At 45.6% G+C, this 23,423-nt stretch overlaps 1 long non-coding RNA gene across 1 annotated transcript; it reads left to right on the top strand.

Annotated features, from left to right (window-relative positions):
• Positions 1 to 1,245: 1,245 nt before the first annotated feature.
• LOC112965732 lies at positions 1,246 to 23,191 on the top strand. The gene is made up of 8 exons (XR_003253370.1): positions 1,246 to 5,563; positions 5,786 to 8,329; positions 9,473 to 9,684; positions 9,756 to 12,858; positions 13,979 to 14,025; positions 15,141 to 15,317; positions 15,835 to 16,046; positions 16,960 to 23,191. It is a non-coding gene; the product is annotated as an uncharacterized LOC112965732 (long non-coding RNA).
• Positions 23,192 to 23,423: the final 232 nt, after the last annotated feature.

Raw genomic sequence — 23,423 nt, 5'->3', positions numbered from 1 at the left:
GATTGAGGGACACTTGCAGTAACAGCCCTGACAACTCTATAAAAACAGTAGTGCTGGGAGGGGGAAGGGAGCAGAAGATGCCTTTGGTTAAGGCCTCAGCTTAGGCAGCAGTGAGGAATGCTTGCCAGTCTAGTTTTTAAAAACATACAGTAAATCACATTGTTAAAAACCAGGTTCATTTTCAGGAGGAGAACTGTTCTGTGGCAAAGACAGAGAGGCATATAGATATCATGCGGTCCACATAGCTATCTTCTGGGTTACCCATTTTTCTACTCTCTCTTGGCAAATCCCTTAGTGTTGTGTTTGTGTAGAAAAAGGAACAAGTGCTTGATTCCACAACCAGATTTGGACCTTTTGTGTGTCTCATCATTAGTAAAGTAGGGATAGCATCTGACCACACTTGCTGAGAGAAGGGGAYTTTATAAAAAATTTTATTGTTTAGTGCTTTGGAGTCAACACAAATGCCATGTGAGCGTGAACTACTTTCAAGCTCAAAAAGTAAGATTGTTCAGCAATGATATTTGGAGCAATGACTGATGATAAAATACCATTGGCTAGCATAGATGTGGCCAAAACAAGTTCAGGGCAGATTACAGAAAACTAAGTCCGTCTCTGACAACATACAGGCATGCTTTCATAATCCTCTCTATGCTGGTGGTACTATTGATGAGACAAAGCAGGAATTTTGGCTTAATACTCACTCCTAATTCTTTGTTCCAATCTAGATGCAGCTTCAAAAGATCCCCTTGTCCACCATACATTTAGTGAAAGATGTGATCTRAATGTTTCCTGTTTTTCTAACAACATGTGGAAGTGTTTAGAAAAGCCCAGCATGACCACCAGGAGAAGCTTTGAATAGCTCGGGATGGCAGTTTAACATTTTTCTTCTCTTGGCCATGATGCAACTTCTGGCTGGGAAAGTGTGGTGAGCCTTCTCAGCTGGTGAGTGATCTTTAGGAGACCTCCACAACATCAACTCTGCCCACAGGGGTCATAACCAAAGGAGCTCCCCTGTGACGGCTGCTTTGATGACCTGTGTTAACTGAGTTGTTAGATGCAATTGACCATTTCTGGACAGGAGTCTACACTGTACCACCACCATTACAACTGGTAATGATTTATTCCTGCCCTGTCTTGCGAGGAGTGTGGGAAGAGAAGCCAAAAGTTAAAGGGACTGTGAAAGCTACCTTCCTCCTGGTCTCCTAGTGACTGTGCCTTGTGTGATGCAGCCTCTTATGGTAAGTTCATATTTTCTGTCCATCGTTGCGGTGATCACCACTATGGGATATATCTATAAATGCAAGAAATGGAAGTAGTTTGAACTCCTGTATGACTATTTTCAGTAAAACAATCCCTCCCCATGATTAATCTCTGGAAAGGTGGGTTTGGGTTGCTGATTATGCAGAAGACTGATGCCTGAGATCTGCTTTCTAGCTCTTCTATTGAGAAAAGATCTTTCAGGAATGATGACAGGCTCTATCAGACTCTACATTACTTTATAGTATTGTTCTCTAATATTGTTCATTTAAGAAAATTATTAGAAAAGGAAGAAAAGGCCTACTTTCCTCTTTCTATCCTTACTGTACATATCCATTTTTACCATGTTAATTAGTTGCAACTTTAAGCTTTAGACTCTTTCAAAAGTGAAGTTAATGTCAAGTTCCTGTTTTTTTCCCCCATGTGTCACTTTGGTAGAATTGGCACTATGCAGAAAAGGAGACAAAATATATATAGTTTATTTCTCAATGGCTGGAGTTACTTGTGCAAAATAGAGGTTTAATTTTTCTCTCTACTTTTCACTCTTAAAGAGTGTAGGGAATGGGGGTGAGGATGAGTCAGTTGGCTGAACTAATTCTCCCCTGGAGAGAAAAGCTTTCTACTGAGTAATCTTTGCCCTTGTCCTTTTTCACAGTGGACAGAGCAAAAATAGGATGTGAGCTAAAAATACTTATGCGTTTTTCTTGTGGTCTTCCTTATCTGGATTATCACAGCACTCAGGGGAGTCACAATATTGCAAACTGATCTTTTATAAACCAGCTGGGATGCATTAAGGGTGATTTGGCTAAGACTGACCAGAATGGAGTGTTCCCCTGTTGCTTTGCACAAAGAGAGGACTTAACGTCCCAGGACAGGAAAGAAAAAAACCCTGCAGAGTACAGGCTAGCTAGTAAGTTCACGCTGTTTCCCACACACTCGTGTGAAAAGTTTTCATGTGCCCCCTCTCTGCACTCACTATTAATGTTTCACATCCAACTTCTTTATTATATCCATTTTGCCTTCCTCTCAGGCTTTCTACCAAGCCAGCACAGGGGAATTGCAGAGCCTTTCTTAGAGCTGAGCGATTTGCTTATAGACAGGAGCCGAGCTGCTTCCGGGGCTGAAGGGATGGGAACCATCTGCTTTCTCTGCCTCCTTCCACAGCAGTCAGGCAAGCTTTACCCCAAAGATAAGGTCTTCCTGCCAGAAATATCAGAAAACTCTTAGCACTGGATTGTTGGTTGACTTCTAAAACTTTATATATACATCAGAAAGCAAAAGGAAAACAAATCTGTGGCTTGTTCTAAATCACACAGAAGAGTTTGGGACTCTGATGTGGAGTGAGAGTTGGTCTTGTGAAATTTGGGCTCTTCAGTGGAAAATATTGAATGGCTCCAAATGTAATTTGTAATGCTGATTGAGCAAAGTTGTGGTGTCACTGCTGACTCTTCCAAGCTTAATCTGTTTCCAGAGCAAGTCTTTTTAGGTGCAACTTTAATATATCTTAAAACAGCTACTTTTTGTTCTGGATCAATTCACAGCCAGTTCTCTGGATTAAAATTAGATAGCAGTTGCCAATCTCTTATTTAAATATTATGTGTAGATAACTGATTAAAAAAAAAAAATCACAGCAGGTAATTTAAATATTTTTTAAATATAAGATTACTCCAGAATCTCTTGGCTGGTTACATACATACGATTTCCTCCCCTTTCACAACTTAAAGCACTTGTCAAAACATTGACAAGTCTAGTTTGTGAGTATATTGGTTGTTTGTTAAAGCTTATCTATGCCTAAGACAGGTGTTGGCATGCTGGGTCGGGAATACTGGGTGGATGGAGCCGGCACATGTGAGACAGGCAAACTGTCACTATATCCATGCAAGGCGTGCACAAGCATGTTCAAAAGAAGCAGTCTTCTGTATTCCTGCRAACGCTCTTGCGTCGCCGAACACGCTATCCGAAAGCTTGGGTTTCAGTGGGTGGGAAATAGGCTTGATTCTCCAGCCCAAGGATGGGATCCCCTGAAGGATCTGGTTCCTTCCAGTGCATGGACACATGGCCCTTTTCCCCTTTCCATCTCTGAGGAAGTGGGAGAGCTGTAAACAAGAGGTTGCTGTGGCGGAAGGTAATTCGTAAAAGGGGTAGGAATCCAGTTCCCATTTACGCAAAGGTCCATTTACGTTGCTGCAATTACATAAAGCACTTTCAGGGAATTGCAAGTTATGGTTTCATCCYCTTTGAGATTCCTAAATGATATCAGAGGAAAGAAATCTGTTTAGGTTTTGTTTACATGGGGACTTGTTTGGGAACAGTTGATGAAAATTAATTTCCTGAGTAACTGCATAACTTCAGGAACGGCAGAGCCCACATGGGCAGTTAGTTCAAATTCACACTATTCTTTAATTCCCGTGAACTTTTGCAGATGGACACATCTGCAAAGACCATCAGCCCCATGGTGGGGTGAGACAGATTTTCTCACTACCTGAAAGAGGTGATACATTCTGCCTTTTCTAGGCCCTTTCTTTTCATAACCCACACTTCATTTATCCAATTTAAAAAAAAAAAAAAAAAAAAAAAAAAAACCACAAACCTGCTCTCTGGAAACATGCAAACATGCAGTAAAAACTAAATAAGTGAAGGTAACCAAAGCCGCCTTTTTGGATACGCAGTGTTGGCCTCCTCAGGAGGCTTGGTTCATTGCAGTGGACACTCGCACCATTTTCAAGCCAGTCAAATAAACACCACTGCCTGCAGTAATTTGTTGCTGCTGGCTGTCGTATGTGTTCCTATTTGTTGTAAAACACTACCCAAGAAAAGTGCCCAACCAATATTCTGGGCACATTTGCCACCTATAGAAAATTGACAGCTACACCCACTCCTTATTGTAGGAATAGTGCCAGGCTGAATCTGCATCCTTAAATTTCACCTCAAATGTGCTGCATACTGAAAGCTCTCAGCAGATGAAGCTAGGTAGAAGGCAAGTTGTACTCTTGATTGTCTGTAATGTGAGCAAACAGCTAATCTGTGTGAAAACATCCTGTTATTTCTGCTATGTACTCTTACCCCTTGCCTGCTGCTGCTTCCTTCCACCTGCCAGGTCCTGTCTGTTAACCTGGGAGCTCTGCGGAGGCAGGGATTGTCACTCGCTCCATTTGCGCAATGCATGGCTTGAAGGACTTTCACATGGTTCTGACACCCACCTAAGTGTATTGCTAAGTATCTACTGTTAAAATGCAACTGGCATCATAATGTAACAATAAAACTTTCAGCAAAAGCCCAGTCCTCTGCACCTCTCCTTCTGCTGCACCTGGTTCATTAACAACCCTTCCTCCTAGAGCAGCTTCATAATTTCCACCATAAAGCAGTATATTTGAGTTGTTTTGGGCCAGAAGGGGCTCCTGGCTTTCCGTCAAGGGCCATTTCTGTTGAACACTCTTACGGCAGCCTTCCCTTGTAGCTTAAGGGAACCCCCAGCATTACTGGCTCTGTTGTGCTTGGAAACTGCAACAATATAATACTGCAAAAATTAAAGAAAATGGACCCTAAACCACAAAATGCTACACAAGTTAAAACCAACCATTAGGTTGCTGCCCAAGGTCAATATTTATCTCTTTGCACTGACTTAGACAGGCAGCCACCTCTAGAAAGAGGAATGGAAGTTCTTCAAGCAAGCAAGAATCCCAAGCGGAGCTCAAAACCTTGACCGATCTGTGGCACATTTCAAAATGCACTGCCACTGGGCTCTCATGCAGACATAAATCCAGGTAAAAATGAGAACCTGCTGCAAAGGCGTCAGCAGCTACAGGTATGGGCACACCATCTGCCTGTGGTCCCCCCAGCAAGGCCCTACGACATCCCGAATGTGTAGTGCAGGGTGGCCAGGGCTCATGGGCAGCCTGCCCCTCTGTCTGGCTTAAACGACTGTGGGGTTTCCTGCTCCTGTAACATTTGCAGATGCCGGAAGAACAAGCGTTGGTGGATCCCAGGAGCTGTTGCGAAGCAGTGAGGAGAAACGGTTGTGCGTGAGCATCTTTCTCTTCCTTCCCCTTCTCCAAGCTGACTTTCTGCCTGTCTCATGCCTGCTTGACCGCCATGAATTCCCCAATTCTCTGCTACTCGACAACCTCTCACCCCTCACCCGTGGCATCTGTCGCTCAGTTTCCCGGGGGAGTTTGGCCTTTCTGGAGGTGTCAACCTGACGGGCATGTTATCGGTATTGTCATCATTAGTTATTTTCAATTGTGGAATTTGACACTGCAGCCATGTACTTCCACCAGCAGCCTCAGAAAGCACAGATGATTTAGAGGTGCGAAAGGATGAGTTCCTTCTTCTGGATTCTGAATTGAAAAGACAGATATCCTCTCCATTTTATCTATTCTTAATAATGGGTGAAGAAGGGTTTTTATTATAGCCATCATTGAGCGCTCTTTACATTTCACACCTATACAACTTTGCTTCCTCCTGCCTCTGTCCCAACCCACCCACCCACTAATTCTGCTTCATAGTGTGATACTCTTTTATCACTCAGGCAATCAGCGGACTCATTCCCTCACTGTGCCGGTAGCCCTTCAACTGGCAAGAAGGATGTGCTTGAAGAAAAGGCCAGTTCTGTTTCAGCAGGTATTGAACATCCTCACTGCAAAATGCTCACTGAATTATTAAGGAGGAAGGAGAGCAAGAGAGGAGGGAGGGAAGGCTGATGAGAGCTGGTRGGTACTTTGTCTGTATGGTTTTTGACTTCCTTTGCCTGTTATTTCCCTTGTCATGTTGGAGTTGTTGATCACAAGCATGGCACGGTGGGAAACAGGGATCCATAGGCATTTCAAAGCAAGCAACTAGGAGGCTTGAACAGCAGGGCCCGGCTTTCCATCCCATGCACAGGGCATGGGGGGAGCCGGGTAGCGCTAACGGGAGGTGACTGCAGCCCCTTTTTGGCACTGGTGACTCTGGGTTGGGTAGCTTGTCTTTAATGTATACCCTTGTCGGGGCTGATTCTGGCTCCCTTTCCTAGGGGCTCAGTCCAAAGATGTTAGTGGAAGGTCTCCTTGGGGCTCAACTCAGACCTGCGAGTTTTGGGGCTTGGAGCGTGCAGGGACTGTGCTGAGGGGGAAGCACCAGAGCGGCATGCCTGGCCATGGCTCTGGGGGAAGAGAGAGCAAAAGCACGGGGGGAAATCTGTGCCTCCCTGCCCTCCAGTCTGAGAGGCATCCTGCTATCCCTGCAAACATGCCTGCCATGTCTTGGGGTAATATTCAAAATGCTGCAACAGTGGCTGCAGCCCAGGCTGTGCAGGAGCTTTGTGATGGGGACTGGACTTAGCTGAGGTTCAGAGTGATGGGAAAGAAGGAAGTAATGTTTTTGTACAATATCTTTATATCGCTTTTAATTTTGAGTATGTGTGTGAGGGCAAGCAGGAGAGAGCCTACCAAGTCCTTCAGTGGGTGTGTTCTGAGGGTTGACTGCATGAATTGTTGCATTCATCCTTTTCCCATTCATCCCTGCTCTGTTTTCCCATTCCCTTTCTCATTTTCTCTCCTTTTTTTTTTTTTTTTTTTTTTTTTTGCCATTTCAGCCGTTCTTGACAGGAGTGCTGCTTAGCAGGTTTAGCAGGGCCTGCTAGTGCTGACACAGCAACATACTGATCTTTTCTCCTGCTGTTTTTCCCCTTTTCCTCTTCTAGGATTAGCTTGCCCAGTGATTTCCAGTTATCAGCAACAGAAAATCTGACTTCTCGCTGAGAGCTCACAGCTCCTGTCATTTTCCAGCACTGTAACAGCTGCTGGGACCTGTTATTACTTCAGTAAAGGCAAATTTTAAATGTGAGAGGTCTTCAGAAAAGACCTTCAGCAGTTCCCAGTGATTTAGAAACTGAGAGCCATCCACAGGCTCTGGCAGAGGGGAGGGCAAACAGCCGAGGCCTTCAGAAGGAAAATTGCTTCGTTGGGTCAGTACCAGTCATGCCAAGGATTTAGAGCTGGGCAAGAAGCAGAGGACTGACTCAGCTCTCTGTGAGCTAGTTTGGCTCCCAGGAGCAGGTGATCGGTAGCAGCCGAAGCTCTGTTTTGGACTAATTCACGTGTCGCCTTGGTGGGAGCGCCTGGGTCCCCAGGACGTTGCAGGCGGCCACATAGAGGTCCTCAAAGAGGAGTCCCTCATATGCTGTGTTAGAAAAGGGTGCCCGTGAAGGTAATGCCAGATAGCAAACTGTGGAGAAACCGGAGCCAAACAGTGGAAGGCAATGAGACCTGTACTATATCTGAAATCCTCCTTCTTCCTGGGGCTGGGTGCCACCACCGTCCTTGTGGGACTCTGAGTGAAGGCCCAGTGGGAGGGGAAAAAAAAAAAAAAAAAGCAGGTGTCACAGGCCTGGGAAACACACTGTCTGATATTGGGGGAAGGAGCGGTCCCTGCTCCGGCCTGGTGACAATGCAGAGGTACTGACTGAGGCATGGCACTGGATCTGCGTTTTAACGCAGGAGGTTTGCTGTGGCTGGAGGGATTCCTGTCCTTGCCACCTGCCCCAGCAGCGCCAGACCCGTGCCACGGCACGCTGGTTGTTCCTGCGCCAGGGACCTGCGTCAGGGAACTGTTCCCAGTTTGGTAGAGGCTGCATGGAAGAGGGTTGCGGCCTTTGCAGCTGGAGCCTGTTTTGAGGCTTGGGAATGCGATTAGATGAGGGCAGCAGGCTGGGGAGAGAGCTGAGCTCATTTAGACCCACCAAGGGTAGAAGTGGCTCAGCAAAGGGTGGGCAAAGCAGCAGGTCGGAGCGAGAGGGGGAGTGAAAAGCTCAGGGGCAGGTGGGGAAGGGAGGAGGTGAGTGCAGGGCTGGGGAGTGTGTGCTGCCTCGTCCAGGGGCATCAGCAATGAGGCTGAGACTTTCACCTCCTCATCTCCACAGGCTATTTCTATGCCATTGCTCCATGGGAGACTGACTTCAGCGTCTTTACATTTGACCTTCCAGATTTTGCCCAGTCTGCCTTCTAAATAATTCCTGTGGGCCTTGGTTTCAAATGGTTGCAGTCTAAAGGAAGGGAGTACCGTCATCTCGATTTCTCTTTGGGTGGTTTCCAGGGTGAGTGTTTCTGAGAAACCCTGCAATTCTCTTTCTCCTGAAGATGCTTTACCAGGTGCATCCCAAGGGCATCCACTGCAGACTCTGAACTCGTGTCCCACCAGCTCTTCCCTTTCGATCTCCTGCCTGCAGCTTAGGAGAAAGCTGTGCAAATCACCTCATTTAGCATCTCCCAAACGTCGGAAGGGAGCGTGAGACACATGGGGATGACAGTGTGAGCAGGACACTGTTTCGCACCTCTGTTCCTGATGCTGGCCACGCTCCTCGTGGTGGGAATGAGGAGGCGTGAGCTCCCGTGGGAAAGGGGTGTGGAGCGAAACAGCTCGAGAGCTGCTGGCGCAGCTGCTGCTCTCAGCAATGGTGAGGGGGCGGCCTGCATAAAGCCAAGGGGCGCTTGGAGACTTTGGGATGAATTCCTGCCGCCTCAAATAGGAGGCTGGGATTGCTGTGATGCTTTAGGGGCTGAGCTGCTCTTCTTTGGCAGGCTTCACTTTCCCCTTGGAAAAAAAGGGACTGGGCTCCTCATTTTCCCACCCCATTTTTCAGTGCAGGGGCCTACACAGTCCCATCTGATGACATGGGAGTGGCTACAGCAGAAAGAGGGAAGGGCGCTCTGACCCTCCTTTTCTTCCCCCTCTATTTTAGTCACTCAGTGCTGGGTGGGTGTGCTGCGCTGCGCCTGCCCATGTTGCAAGCCCAAGACTCTTCTAATAGCAATTACATGTCTGGCTGCTTGAGGCATCTGCCAGATTAAAGCAATTTCTTCTGATGACCACTGCTGTCACAGTGCAACAGCCGACAGGATATCAAAAGTTCCTCAGGGCGGCTAGACAATAGCAGAGGGAGTTTGTTGGCATTTTTTATTGTTAATTTTAGCCATGACATCACTGATGAAGTTAATACTTTTGTTTAATTTGTCTTTTCAACAATAAAAGTGAAGCTTATTTCCCACAAAATTTCCCTTTGCATTTTTGCTGAAATGATCTTGCTTAAAATGCCCTTTGGCTGTTATTAATTATATGCACAGTTTTCTAAGTAACTTAATCTGCCTAAATAAGTGGTGGGGAAGGGCCAAGATCTAACACATGCCTGTATTCCTGTTGCTTTAAACAGAACTAATTTGTATTAATTTTTAAATAGCAGTAGGAAAACAAAATGATAGCTCAATAACAGAAGATAGAAATATATACTATCAGTGAAGCCAAATAATTCTGCACCTGCTGGCATCGCCCTTTCCCTGCTCTCCTGGGGGAGACCATGTAGCAAAGCTCACAAACACAGGGATGTGCAGAAGGACACAATATCACAATAACAGGTCTCTGTATTTTGAAGGCACACCATCACCACCGCATTTGGTGAGTATGACAAAGAAGTTAAGCTGCCAACTCTGCCTTGAAGTCACTCTAATTGGCATATTTACTTTCAGTACATTGAAAATCCTTCGCGTCTGATGTCTGAGCAATCAAAAGATCGGATAAAATTAAGCGGGAGAGCGGTCAGGCCCAGGGTTTGTATTTTGAGTCCCATCTGTCACGCCTGGAGCTCTGGAGGTGCTCTGAAGCCTTTTGGTCTTTGGCTACCTTGTGGCATGGCACAGCTCCGCAGTTGGGAGAGGGGCCGGTGAGTTGTGCACAGTGCAGATCGATGGCCCGATCTTCAGCGGATGTAACTGGGCAGCTGAAGCTGCAGAGAGGCATGTTCGTAGTTTGTGCGCAGTGGGTCAGGCAGGCACAGGGCTGCCACAGCTCTGCCCCTCCTTGGGTTTCCATTGAAGTCCCTGTGCTAATCCTTGCCCTTCCTTAAATTCTCACTACTGCAGTCAGAGCCTCGGTTAGCTAGCACAGCCTGGATGCTCTGTAACCTCTTAACTATTTAATAACTATTTCCAACAAACTAGCCCAAATACAGACAAACTCATTCTTTATTTTATTAAGAAACCTATTTATTAAGAAATCTGTGAAAGCTTTTTGTTTACCTGTCTGAAAACATTGCTTCTCTGCCTTGAAAATAAGCATGCATGGTCTCCCCTAGTGTATGTGAAGCTATTGCAAGGGTGTTACTATTTAAGGTTAATTTTTCAACAGTGATTGTAATTTAAGGCAGATAATCATCCTCCCAGCTTCTCTAGGATGCAAAAATCAGCAGTTCTTGACACTGTGCCTGGGCAGGGTCCCCATCTACATATTCTCTTTGCTGCCAAGATGTTGCAGCCAGCATTTTTATGACATTTGTTTGGAGCAAAGCTGCCCACTGGGGTTTTTATCCTTCAGTCACTGGCCGAGGTCAATGAGGTAGCGGCTCCAGCGGGCAAGTGGTCATCATGGATGCTGTTTGAGGGGCCTCCATGGTTTCTTGGTGGCTTTTCTTCATCTGTGTCAAGTGAAGGGAAACCACCAGCCAGTGCAAGTGCCGTAGCCCGTGGTTTTCATGACACTCACCTATTTCAGTTCATTTGCTTCCTTTTTTCTCCTTGACCCTATCGCAGGCTTGGCTGAACAGGATGTCGGCTTGGTGGCGTATGAAATGAGAAGGTTAACGCAAAGGGTTTTCCTGGGTAATCTCTTGTTCCCCTCTGAGGGCAAACTGTGCAGTTGACATGTGGGGGGATTTTGGCCGCTGCCAGTGCCCAGCTGCGTCATGGCCCTGGTGCTCTGCCCTGCACGTTCCTGCCCGCATCGCTCCTCCTTCAGCTGCTGGCTACGAGGGTGAGCGTGATGGCAGATTCATGCAGATGTCTCCCGCGGGTGCCGCTCGTGACGCCGGTGGTGGATCCTCTTGGGAGCCATCCGCGTTTGCGTGCCAATGAAACCAGCCACGAGCTCTTTTCCCTTCCCCTAAGGATTTGCTGGCACGGGCTGCCCTGCTGAGCCCGATCCCATTTATAACCTCCGTGAGTGATCTCCGACAGTTGCCATAACGACTGCATTTCCCAGCGCTGGAAATCATCTTTCCTGTTGCCCGGCTTTCGTTCTTTTAATCTCAGGGGGACAAGGGGAGGCTTTTGGTCTGTTTTTTTKGKTTTTTTTTTTGTTGTTTTTTTTCTGCGGAAGAAGTAAGCACATTGCTTAGCTTCCTGTCTGGAGCAAACCAGCCAGGTCAGGAACTGAGCTGCATACGGACGTGTCCGTGGCTGCAAACGAGGAGAGCCGGACCCGGCGTAGCAGTGTTACGCAAGGGCTGCACAGATCGTCACTAAAGACTGTTACCTCATTTGCCTTCAGTCCGAAATTCATCTGTCCCCGCTGTGCAGATGGGCTTGGTGGGAGAGGCAGCCTGCAGCATGGAAACCAAACCGGGGGCCCTTGTGCCACTCACCGGGGAAGGCGCACTGAAATATTTGACTCCTGCTGCGGCGGCACGAAGTCTCAGCTGGTGGGGAAGTCTGCTGGGTTTGCAGATGACTAGATTTCAGCCTGCTCCTTTAGGTGCTACTATGGCCCTGCTGGTCCTTATTTTTCCCTCTGTGTCCATCGCTGCACGTAGTAAGTGCTGTCATGGGCACAACGATACTGGAAGGGTATCGCAGTCTGTAGGTGCTCTCCTTTCTGACAGTCCTTTAGTTGTATGAGGAGATGCTAATGGCTGGAGGAGGCAGGGCACTGCAGCCAAACCATTACAATCGCATTCGTTTCCCTGCTGGAAGAGCTTCAGGCTGGGATTAATGGCTTTAGGCAGCAGAGGAGCGCAGGCAAGATTTTGGAGAGACATCATATTTTGTATAAGACTGACTCACAGAGTTGCAGGAAAAAAGATCAACCAAGCTTTCGAGTCCCCAAGCCCATTCCCAGGTTTGCAGGCTGTGCTGTTGTCTTATGGCACACAAGAAGTCCCCCAACATGGCTCCAGGAACTTCGCTGGCAGGTCTTGGGGAGCAAAGCTAATCATCATGCCCCTTCCCCAGTCATTTGGTCCCACCTTCAAGCTGTYCTGAGCGTTTGTGTGGTCAAACAGCTTACAATGTCCTGGTCCCCAAATTTTGCCTGATTTATTTTGCATCTCTTTGTGTAATCCAGTGAGTGGCTGTGCAGGCCCAGGGCAAGGGGGGCGCAAGGCCATGAGCAAGGAGGCAGGGGAGGGGGCAGTGGGGCTGCTTTAGTCGGACTTGCACAGCCTGGCTGCAGTACCACCGCTCTTCCCTCCAGCTGGGGGTGATCCTTACTGAAGCCTTTAATGAGTCAGTCCAGGGAACAGACCTGGCAGAAAGCTTTTTTTTTTTTTTTTTTTTTAAGTTTTCCTTAACTTTTTTGTTTTATTATATTCTAAGTACTCAGACTGGTTCACTGTGGGATCAGGCAGGTGGCAACATCGGCACAAGGGGAGTGATGACCAGGAAAGGAGATGTGCAGGGAATTGTCTTTCTGTGGCAGAGCTCTCCTGCCAAGAGGGAGAGTTTGACAGGCTGTAATGATGAGTGGAAAAGCTAATATGCTGATCTGCAAACCAAACTTTTTACCTGCAGAATGATGGACAACAGCACCATCAAGCCTTCATGGCTTCGTTTTCCCCTGCCTCTCCCATCCAACAGGAAGGTACTAGCAAATGCAATTCCCCAAGTGGTATTAACATAATAAAAAAATGCAGACCCTCAAATGGAATGCCAGCCTGGGAGAGAGGTAGTGGGAATGGGATGGAGAGGACAGAGTCATGACAGCCTGGAGGTGCTTTCCTGGCCACAAGTGAGGTTAGCTCACTTGAGGTTAGGAAGGAGTGTATCTCCCCTTCCTAAACAACAGGTAACTCAGACCACCTCCTACTGGGCTTTGCTTGACCCGATTGTCCCTAGAGAAGTCAGAAATGGTTGGGGCCATGGGGGCTAAACTTTATTAGGGCCTCTTGGAGATGTTCCCACTCAAACAAGGCAGGCAGACAAGGGCCAGCTGAGTCACAGCTGTGGGAGAGGCTGCAGCCAGCAGATAAAAGGCCTGTATCTCCAGGAGCTGTCAGTATGAGTGCTAAATTAAGTGTAAGAGAAACATGTTGTGCTTAAAGCTCAATTTACTGCTCCTTTTCATCATGAAAGCTTGCACTCATGCTTTTACTATGCCCCTTGCTTTTTAACTCTAGTGTGGGGAGCTCTTACTATTATTGGCTATTTTAGCAACAATTTTTGCCCCGGGTTCAGCCCATGCCCATATGTGGGCAGCTCTTTCAGGACTGTGGTTTAAGCGGGCGGCATGCTTTAAAAAAACCCCACATTCAATAACCTTTTCACTGATTCAGTAAGTAGAGCTCAGGCTGCAGGAGGGTGAGAAGCAGGGGTAGCTGTCAGCTCTGTCTGTGGTGGGATGCCCAAAAGCTCCATAAAAGGAAGCAGAACTGCAATTAGAGTTGGGATCTGTGGCTGTGATTTGAGAGAGCGGTTTTATTAATATGTAACAGTGTAAATGCCATCCGCTTCTGGGAGTTTTGTGTTTGCAAAGTGGAATTACCAGCGAAATCCCATGTGTTGAATGTTTTCCTGTTATTGTCTTCTATCTTGCTCTTAGAAATATTATCTTTCACTGACTCTTTCTCCAGTTGCTCATAAGGCTTCTCAGTTGCATATAGGTCTTCAAGTAATGTTGGTAAAATCATTTCCCCTTCCTCAAATTTCCTTTGAATGTTGTTATTGCTGGTTTCTCACACAACTGTTCTTCCTCCCATCGCCAGAAGTTTTCAAGGAAACCAGCTTGACAAGATAAGAGAAAAAACTGAAGGTGAGGAAGGGCACTTTTCTGATCACTTTTGCTTATTGAGTAGCAAAAAAAGTGGACACCCCCCTTTCTTTTTTCCAATTGAAGATTACCCTCTATGTACAGTAGAACAACCACGCACCTGGGTTTTCTTTTGATGCATTTGTTTCCTCCCCCACCCTCGAACTGTTATCTGGATGGACTACGAGCATTTGTCTGAGATTTCCAGCTGCAGCCCTGACCCAGCTTCAGGACATCTGGAAACACCAGTACAGCCATGGACTGTGCTGTGCTTGGGTCCCACCTCGTTCTGTTTGGGAAATGCAGGCAGGAACATGGGAGCCCTATGCTATTGCTTCCAGGCAGAACTGTTTGAACCTCTGGGACTTTATTTTCATTAAGGGCTTTTTGTGGCAACACCAGCTCTCCGCCTATTTATTTTTTTTAGATCCCTAATCTGCTTCAACACTTGGCTCTATAAACTGTTGTGCTGGCACCACAGAGGTGGCGGTGTGCTGAGATGTAGCTGAGAAAAAGAATGGTTGGAGGCGTAAGGGGGGAAGCAGTGACTCCRTAAGCCAGTTGTTGCTACTGAGGACCTTGAATCAGGAGCTAATAGCCTCAGATTTATGTCCAGAGCACTACCATACAGACCCAGAAATAAAACCACCGAGCAGGACAGAAAATATTTATTTTTATAGAGATATTATCTGGGAAATATGGTAACATTCAGGCGTTTTTAATCACCAGAGCACAGATGGCATGAGCAAATCTGCACTCGCATCAGATGCAGTGAGCTGATCGACTGCCTACCTTAAGCACAGCCACCCTTCTTTTTCCTCCCATGATCCCCATTGCCAAGCTTCCCCTCAACGCCTCCCACGTGGGCAGCTGTGCTAGCAGCCTCCGCTCAGCCGTGGTGGATGTTCTCACGGAGAGCAGGCTGCCGGCGCTCGCATCACGTAGCCTGGCTCACAGCAAATCCCAAAGCACAAATAAGCATGGGTTGGGACACCCTGACCTCGCTGACATTTGGGCTTTCCCTGTTGGTATTGCTAGTGAACCAGCTCTTGAACGAGCAAATGTAAGAACACTTTGCCTGTCTTGTTCAGCGCCTGTTTTTTCTTTGGATACCTTAGGTGTACCCTGTCGAAACAGCAAGAAAAGACGTGCATGCACATTTATTTCTGCTGTGCAGGAAGCTTCTGACGTAGGCCACATCCAGCTACTTCCATGGTCGCATTTTCCCCAGCAAGAACAGAACCCATAATTAATTCATCAGTGTTACAGATCCAGCACTAGCAGCAGTAACACAGGTYGGTGTTTAGAGAGGACATAAGTGCCCTTGCTCCACACCACAAACCATCCTATATGATTGGATATCTCAATTTAAATTAGCTTTGTCCTTTTACATTGCTGCCTCCGCCACAAAACTAAAAGGATGGCTAAATATACATTATAGCTTTCTGAAGGTACACGTGGCTCCAGTGTCTTGCCTAGCTATATCACTGCAGATCTGGCAGCCAAAAAGGCTGGGTCTAATTATAAGAGTCACAGGCAATGCCATAAAACAAACTTATAATGGTTGAGTTTACCTGACCTTTTTCCTTATCAAGTCCTGCTTAAAGTTGCTGATAACATTTCCAGGTAGTTCAGGCAGAAAGTTTCCATGTTGTGTATCTGTCTGTGGCCTGTTTTGTGTGTGGAAAGTTTCAGCTAAACAACCCAGCTATTTCTCCAAACCTGACTAAGGAAAATAAGCTTTGCTAGTGTAAAAAGAAAACCACATCCTTTTTTATTAAGAAGTTCTAACACTGCTGTGCTTTGGGGCAGGGACTTCGGATTTGAGGCTGGTCTCCCTACTGTCCTCTGCCCCACATCCACTGAGGTGATAAGCCTTTAAAGAAGAACACAGAGCACCTGCACCTCCATGCCTACATCTCGGTCAGCATGTGCAGGCAGTGTCCCCAAAGCGTGCGCCATCCTTGGACTGAGCAGAGCTTTTCCCAGAAATTGCTCCTCCCAGATGCACGATTCTGTTACTGGTATTATATTACCTATATTATATGATATTATTGTAATTATTGTAATTATTAGGTGATATTATATTGATAGTAATAATTATTATTCTGTTGAGAGATCCTCCCTCTGGTGCCTTCAGGACTCCCAGTGTTTGTGTTCAAGTGTAGGTGCTGGGTGTGTGGGAGGGAGGATAGAGGGGATAAAACAAAAATCAGGAAAAAAAAATCAGGGGTAGAAATTTGGAGTGAAGAGGATAACAAACAAGATCTGAAGAGAGGGAAAGATGGGGTGTGGGAGCGAGGGGAAGATGCAGGACTTAGTGGCACAACAAGAAAGATGATTTAACGGCATCTCAGTGCTTTGCCGATTCATGGGGCACTGCAGGTCATTTCCTCAGTGCTGTGTATGTTGAAGCAGTCCAGAGACTTCGCTAATGCAGCAACAGCAATGTCATCCCAGGGCTGTCCTGTCAAGCAGAGGATGAGCAGGACGCCACAGCTATGAATCCTCCGAGGCACAGGGCCGAGGGCACAGGGCTGGGGCAGGGCTGCGTGCTCTGGCCTGGGGCCAGCTGGGGAGTCTCTTGCGCGAAAAAAAAATCCCAGACACAGCTCTGAGCCTGATTTGTGCTATCTCAGACTGGATGGTGAGTGTCGGGCCCACAGTCTTATCCAAAGTAAGCTTGCAGATGCTAGTACGTGCTGGTAGTTCCCTAGGCCTCGTACATCCTTCTCATAAAAAGACCCAAGGATTTTCCCAGATAAAAAAAGGCACATCATTTGGCAGACAGTTACATCTGGAAATACATCTGAATGAAAACATCCTGAGAACGCTGGCCTTGAAATAAAATGTCTGAAAGCTCAAAAAACACAAACACAAGGGAACACAGAGTGCCCTGATGTGGTGCGTTATCATCACATACCTTCTCTCTGCCAGCAACCGCCGACCTGCAGCAGCCATTGACTGTGTCCAGTGCAAAGCCTTGCAGAGAAACATGGGCTAGGGCTCAGCAAGCTGGGCTTCAGTACCAAAAACACGCAAGCGGTGAGAAGCACAGAGCTTGGGCAAAGCAGGTATATTGAAGCGGTACAGGGATTACTGCCAGCTATTGCACTGTGCTGTTTTAAAACTGTCATCTGTCATTTCCAAAATGAACGCCAGGCTTTTCCATCAGAGCTTAAATACAGAGCAACAAGTGTTCATTGATTGCCTGTTTGCCTGTTTTAAGACCGGAAGAGGCAAGGAGTTTATACAGTTTAAAACTTTTGTGTATTGCAGGGTGTTTGGTTTCACCAGCACCTCTGCAGCATGCCCAGTAACTTTTATGTGACACAGAAATGAGAAGCAGATCACTTTAGCATGATCTAACAGTGGAATTATTTGATTTTGGTTTTGGTACATACTGAAAATACCAGCAGTTCAAGTACTGCAAACATGGCTCAGGAACTCTTTGCCTCCCCACTCACACAGGAGCCAACGCTTTTTAAAAGCTGAAGAGGATGCTTCCCTCGACAGCATCTGTCCTGCTGATCCAGTGACAAGCCTTGTCTTACATATCCATCCGCCAAAGCACAGCAATCAGTTATGCAAATATTTCCAACCTTCATTTAAAAAACATTAGCAAAAAATGGAAAGAGGAAAGTCTGCCTAGGAAGCTCAACTTTGACCTTCAAATAATAATTTTTGACTATTAAGCTGACTTTAAGTTTCCACTTTAAATGTCGTTTAAACATTTTCTTTAGCTACTGCTACATTTTTCTAATACAGTGCATGTATTTAATGACTTCTTATCTGAAGTTTTAACATTTCTTCCATTTGGATTAAATCTGCTTTATCACAGCCTTTAAGACCCAGAAACACTCCAATGAAGAGAGAGTGCCCTAGATGTGAAAAGCAGTGGTATTTTCTCAGTTTCAGATCCCTCATCTGTGCCAAACTCTTATACAGATCAGACACCTTCTCTCTGCACTTAAAGCTCACCAGGGAAAGGAGGAAACAAACAGAGAAAAAGAGTGGATCAATTCTGCAGTAAGAAGACAAATCACTGTTGTCAAAATTATTTGTCTCCATAACTGGAAGAAGTACTTTTTATAGACCAACAGATTTTAGAAGTGGAAAATCATGATGTATTTGTCCTCTGCATGCAATGCCCAACAGAAGATTGTGCCATTCACTATATGCGTCATTTACTATATGTGCCAGGTTCCTGTTCAGTTTTCATTTACTGCTTCTAAGGGGTTTCAGCATCTCCCTTTCAGGGATTATTCAAATCAGGCAGAGATTATTGTCAGCTCCTTCCATTTTAGGCAGCCACCATCACCATAATTTTTGAGTGGCTCCCATATAAAAATTCATAACAAGAGTGAAGTTCATAGAGAACTTAATGTAGTATCTGGTACTTTTTCAAAATAATGACTTGGAGAAAAGGTTTTGTTTGGTTTCTTAGGCTTTCTAAAGTTACTTATTTTAGGTTGCTTTATTTAGCTGATATTTTTGTTCCCTGTATTGAGCCAAAGTTTTCCTTTTCTCAAATACACTTGAGTCCTCCAAGCTATCATACTAGTAGCATCACAAACAATCCTCCTTCCTTGACATTTATATCCTCCAAAGTTTCATGAATAATCATCATATTCTCTTCTATGGTTGCCATTCAACCAAATTATATATTTGACTAGTTTAGACATTTTAAAGCATGGATTCACAAAGGAAAATTAAATAACCTTTAAAGTCTCTCTGGACTTGAGGCACCTGTACCCAATACATGATATCTCTTTATACTTTTAGTCTTTGACTTGCTGCCTCCTTGCAAAAGTGTGATCAATCCCAGCCAGTCTCAGGCCACTAACTTGACTGAGAGACCCAGGCGTTAGTGACAGGTCTCATGAAGCACAGTCTACATGGGGGGATGAGCCAGCTGGCTGTATAGTCCAGGATGATGGGTACCTTTTAGGTGCAATAGAAGATAAGGGTCAGATGGTATAGGTATCCACCATAGCAAGTGATAGCTACAGCAAGTGATAGTCCAGCAGATAAAGAAAATCAGACATACAGCAACCGCAGTGTGTGTGGCTCGCTTCACCCTCAGCTGAGCTGGGGCAACAGGAGCCTTAATGTTTTGGTGTATCTGCACGCAGGCAGTGACAATGAGCACCAGATGAAGGGTGAAGGATAGGAAAAACTGGCATGAGGCCTGTATAGGTCAAAGCCTCTACTAATGCGCCTCAGTAGTAAGAAGAATACAGAAAAAATACCTCTGCAGGCTACTATCCTACCTATGGTGGAAACCAGCAAAAGATTACTCCAAGAAAAGTTCAAAAGGATAGGATAATTTGCCCACAAAAGAAGTTATTTCTAATCCTGGGCTTTCCAAGGTTATTCTGTGCCCTGAGGCAAGTGGGATTTTATCCCTCAAACATAAAGGAGATAATAAAAGTAAGAGCCTCTAATTACATATTTTTTTCTTTTATTCTAATCCTCTTTAAGATCTAAGCTAATTCTTGTTCTCAATGATAGTCTGTGAAATTCACACACATAACATTATTCTGTAGTAAATATATCTCCTGTACACAAATAACATTATTCTGTAATAAATACATCTCCTGTTATCCATTGTAAAATGTGTTACCTTTCAGATCCTCTGAGTCCTCATTCTGTACAGGAGTAAGCAGCAGCCAGTAGAGCATCTTTATAGTCTTTATTATTTTCTGCTTTTCTATTATGTTCCTTTATCTGCATGTCTCCCTGTAAACTCAAGAGTCATAGGGGGTTTCAGCATAGCAGTCTCTCCATTCCTTTAAACATATCTGTCATTCAGTTCCAAACCTATTCTCTTTTTCCAGTATCCTTTTTTGAAATGAGATCCCCAGGATATTTCAGGCAAAGCTGCCTCCTGACGTTATATAATGGCACCAAACAGATTTCTGCAGAAATCAGCTCTGCAGAGAGCCCTTTACCATTGGGTCCTTTAATTTGACATTTAACTCTAACCCTAAGAAATGGCTCCCTACAAGCAAATGGAGCTGCAGAGCGTCACCATCGAGGATGCTGAACAGTCCCTGGTATTAACTAACCACCCACAGGCGGTTGGTTCTCCAGTTCACAGGGGCTGCCATCGAGAGAGCCCTGGCCAGGTGCTCTCTGCTCCAGCTGTGTTGCCGGCAGCTGGAAGAGTCTTTGGAATCTGACAGGCAATGCTGCCACTCAAGGATATCTTTCTTTGGAAACAAATTCAAATGGCTTCATCTGCTYGGTTTCAATGTTGCTCTGAGTAGGGGCAGAGAAAAGTGGAAAGCAGCTCCAATATGTCAGAGAGAAAGAGCTGGTTTATGTTCTTTTTAGAGGGGAATTTTGTTCCAACTTCCTTAGTTCGTGCTGCTTTTTTTTCTGGGGTGCTTGCTTTTGTATTTGTTATTTTGTAGGAAAATCAGGTCTGTCTGAAAGAAGCCTCTGCTATGTTCCCCAGATATTACTATGCACTCTTTCTTTTTTCCTACCATTTGATTCATCTCTCTTTTCTCAGACACAAATCAGGATATTCTAATTTCCCTCCAGAGCTTTTCTTTCCACTGCCTTTAATGTATATTTTAAATCACAGTTTAAAATGTTTACTCTCGTAATTGTAAATCCTGGCACTAAGGCCGGAGGGCTAAATATTATGTTAATAAACCCTACCCAGACTAGGGAGAGTTTTGGAAATACCAGACAGGGTAGTTGGATTTTAGGTAAACAGATAAACTGAGGCAGAAGGTGAGCCTGCAGTCAAGCTGGTGAATCCCTGCCATACTCAATGTATTCCTTAGTTGTGCTGCACAGTTTCTTGTACTTCTSTGTGAAGCATATTTGTCTGGGCACTGCCAAATTCCTGCTCCAGGGACTATTTAATGCAGCAAAGTGATCTGAAGGTGATAGGCAAGATCAAAACACCAAAGAAAGACTTTCCTAGTGGATGGTGATTGTTCTGCACTAATTTCTGCCTTCGCAGTCTGCTTGTTTTGAAGCCTGTGGGGTCATGGCACCCCCCAATTTCTAAGTGGGCCTCTCAGATGCTCTTGGACGGCATGTTCTCTGTCTGGCACCTCTTCCAGTGAGAGAGACCCCATGGTGCAGCTCCCTCGAGCTCTGAAAATAACTCTGAACTTTCCCAGCCTCTGCATGTGTTCCCTGGAGCTGCAGCCCTAGTGGGTGAGTCAGCTCTTTTGGGATGACATCGCAGCTGAGATCAGAAAGAAAGGCTTTGCAAAAAGAAATCTGAAAAGCCTCTTGTGCTCACTGCTGCATCGGAGAYGTCTAAACAAAGTAAACATGTGAGAGTGACACACTTCCTCTCCCCAAGCTGATTATGCACCTCTCTGGGGAGTCCCAGGGTTGCGCCGGCATCAGATCTCCTCTTTCCAAATCCTCCAGCTGCACCTTTTCTAGCAAGGAAATGGCTTCTCTTGCTTGGAGAAAATAACTCCTTCAAGACCAGACTTTGGAGTCAGAATGTCGGCTGGGAAAAAAACAAAAACAACAGGCCTTAGACGATGTGCTAAACCAGAGCAGGCTCCAGCACCTCTTCTTTCTTCACAGCAAGCCTCTGGGTAGGAGGCTCCATCCAAAAGACTGGTCTGGCACATGAAAACCCTTTCCAACTCCCTCAACTGTTTGATTGCCACCAGCTTTTGCTGCACGCTGTGCGCCTCTGTGAAATGGATAGAGACTACTGTAAATGCAACCGGAGGCATGAAACCAAAGGGATATAAACTGGACACAGACCTCTTCTCTGTGTGGTCACATATTTGTATCATCAGGATATTGCTGACACATAGTCTCAGCATTTCAATTCTTCTTTTGTGATTCAGTATGAACACTGAGTAGTAGGATAACAAGACTGGCCCTCTAAATCTGAAGGCCTTTTGGGAAAATTAGCTACTTTGTTGTCCATGTCTTGCTAAAAGTAAAAAGTCAGCCGAGCAAAAGGGCACTCTGTAATTGCCTCAGACACTTCCACAACATTTTCAAGTCAAAGGTAATGAAAGCTGTTGCCAGATCAAGAAAATCAGTGTGGAAATATTTACTTTTGTCCATTACTAGGACATGAGTTGTTTTGCACTGTTCTGAAGACAGAAGATGTAAGATGCCTCCTTTGCTTTTGAAGTGAGCAAAGAGCTTTGATTTGTTGTCAGAAAGCTACTGATAACTTTTTAAGTCCAAAGGCTGGAACTACTCACTTCTTACTCTGTAATGCTCTTATCCTTGTTTGGCTGATTGATAGTTGTTCCTGTCTTCCTTGTACCCCTTTTTTATCAAATAGATGTAATTTAGCTCTCACTTTACAAGTGGCAGAAACAGTAGAGTCCTCCTCTCTGTTCTCCTAAGCTCCTATCTTCTATTACAAGTCATTGCATTTCTTCTACAGATCCCAAACATTTTACAGGGAAAGGCCAGAATCATTAGACCTGGTAAATCATGATTTCGCCTAAGATCACAATGCAGCAGTGGCAGGAAATCTCTAAAACACATTTCCTAGGCCCTCACCAATGCCTTATCCATTCAACTATGCAGAAGAATGGACCAATAGCCAAAGCCTTGATGTAACATTTAGTTCAGAAGGTAATATTTACAACATCTGAAAAATGTTTCCCCTTATGCTGTGTCAGCAGGTTGGTGTTGGATTAGGGCTTTCTTGTCTCATTGCCTGCTGCCACTGAATCATGGACACCAACCTGGGAGACAGGGAGACAGTGTTAGCAAGTCAGTTTAGGGGAAGGAGCAGGGTATGGGGCTTGGAGTTACATGACCCAAACTCTCCTGCTACAGTTTTACTCCGCAATTTGGGGATGCTGCATGCATTGCTGGTGAGTCGCATGCAGCTGGACTACGTGAGTTTGGCTCCATCTATGGGAAGTAGTAAAATACTACAATAACTGCAGAATTTCGTCAGTGAGGGGCTGTCGGTTCGGCTCCTTTCAGACCCAAGGATTATGGCCACCCTTCAATTTCTTTCATGAACCACAATGTATCTTTATCACTGCACTTTTGGACAGATGGTAAACACTTTTCCACCCATGTGTCCCACAATTTGGAAAGCACAGCCTTAAGTTAATAATTTATGTATTATGTGCCCTTGTGGCCAAGAAGGCCAATGGTATGCTGGGGTGCATCAGGAAGAGTGTTGCCAGCAGGTCGAGGGAGGTGATTCTCCCCCTCTACTCAGCCCTGGTGAGGCCACAYCTGGAGTACTGCGTCCAGTTCTGGGCTCCCCAGTACAAGAGGGATGTGGCACTACTGGAGCAAGTCCAGCGAAGGGCCACAAAGATGATTAGGGGACTGGAGCATCTCTCTTATGAGGAAAGGCTGAGAGAGCTTGGCCTGTTTAGCCTGGAGAAGAGAAGGCTGAGAGGAGATCTTATCAACGTGTA

Source organism: Apteryx rowi, unplaced genomic scaffold (assembly GCF_003343035.1).
Source record: "Apteryx rowi isolate R43461 unplaced genomic scaffold, aptRow1 scaffold_223, whole genome shotgun sequence".
Classification (NCBI taxonomy): Eukaryota; Metazoa; Chordata; class Aves; order Apterygiformes; family Apterygidae; genus Apteryx; species Apteryx rowi.
The sequence above is the reverse complement of the archived record's forward strand: the minus strand, read 5'-3'. Positions and strand labels throughout refer to the sequence as shown.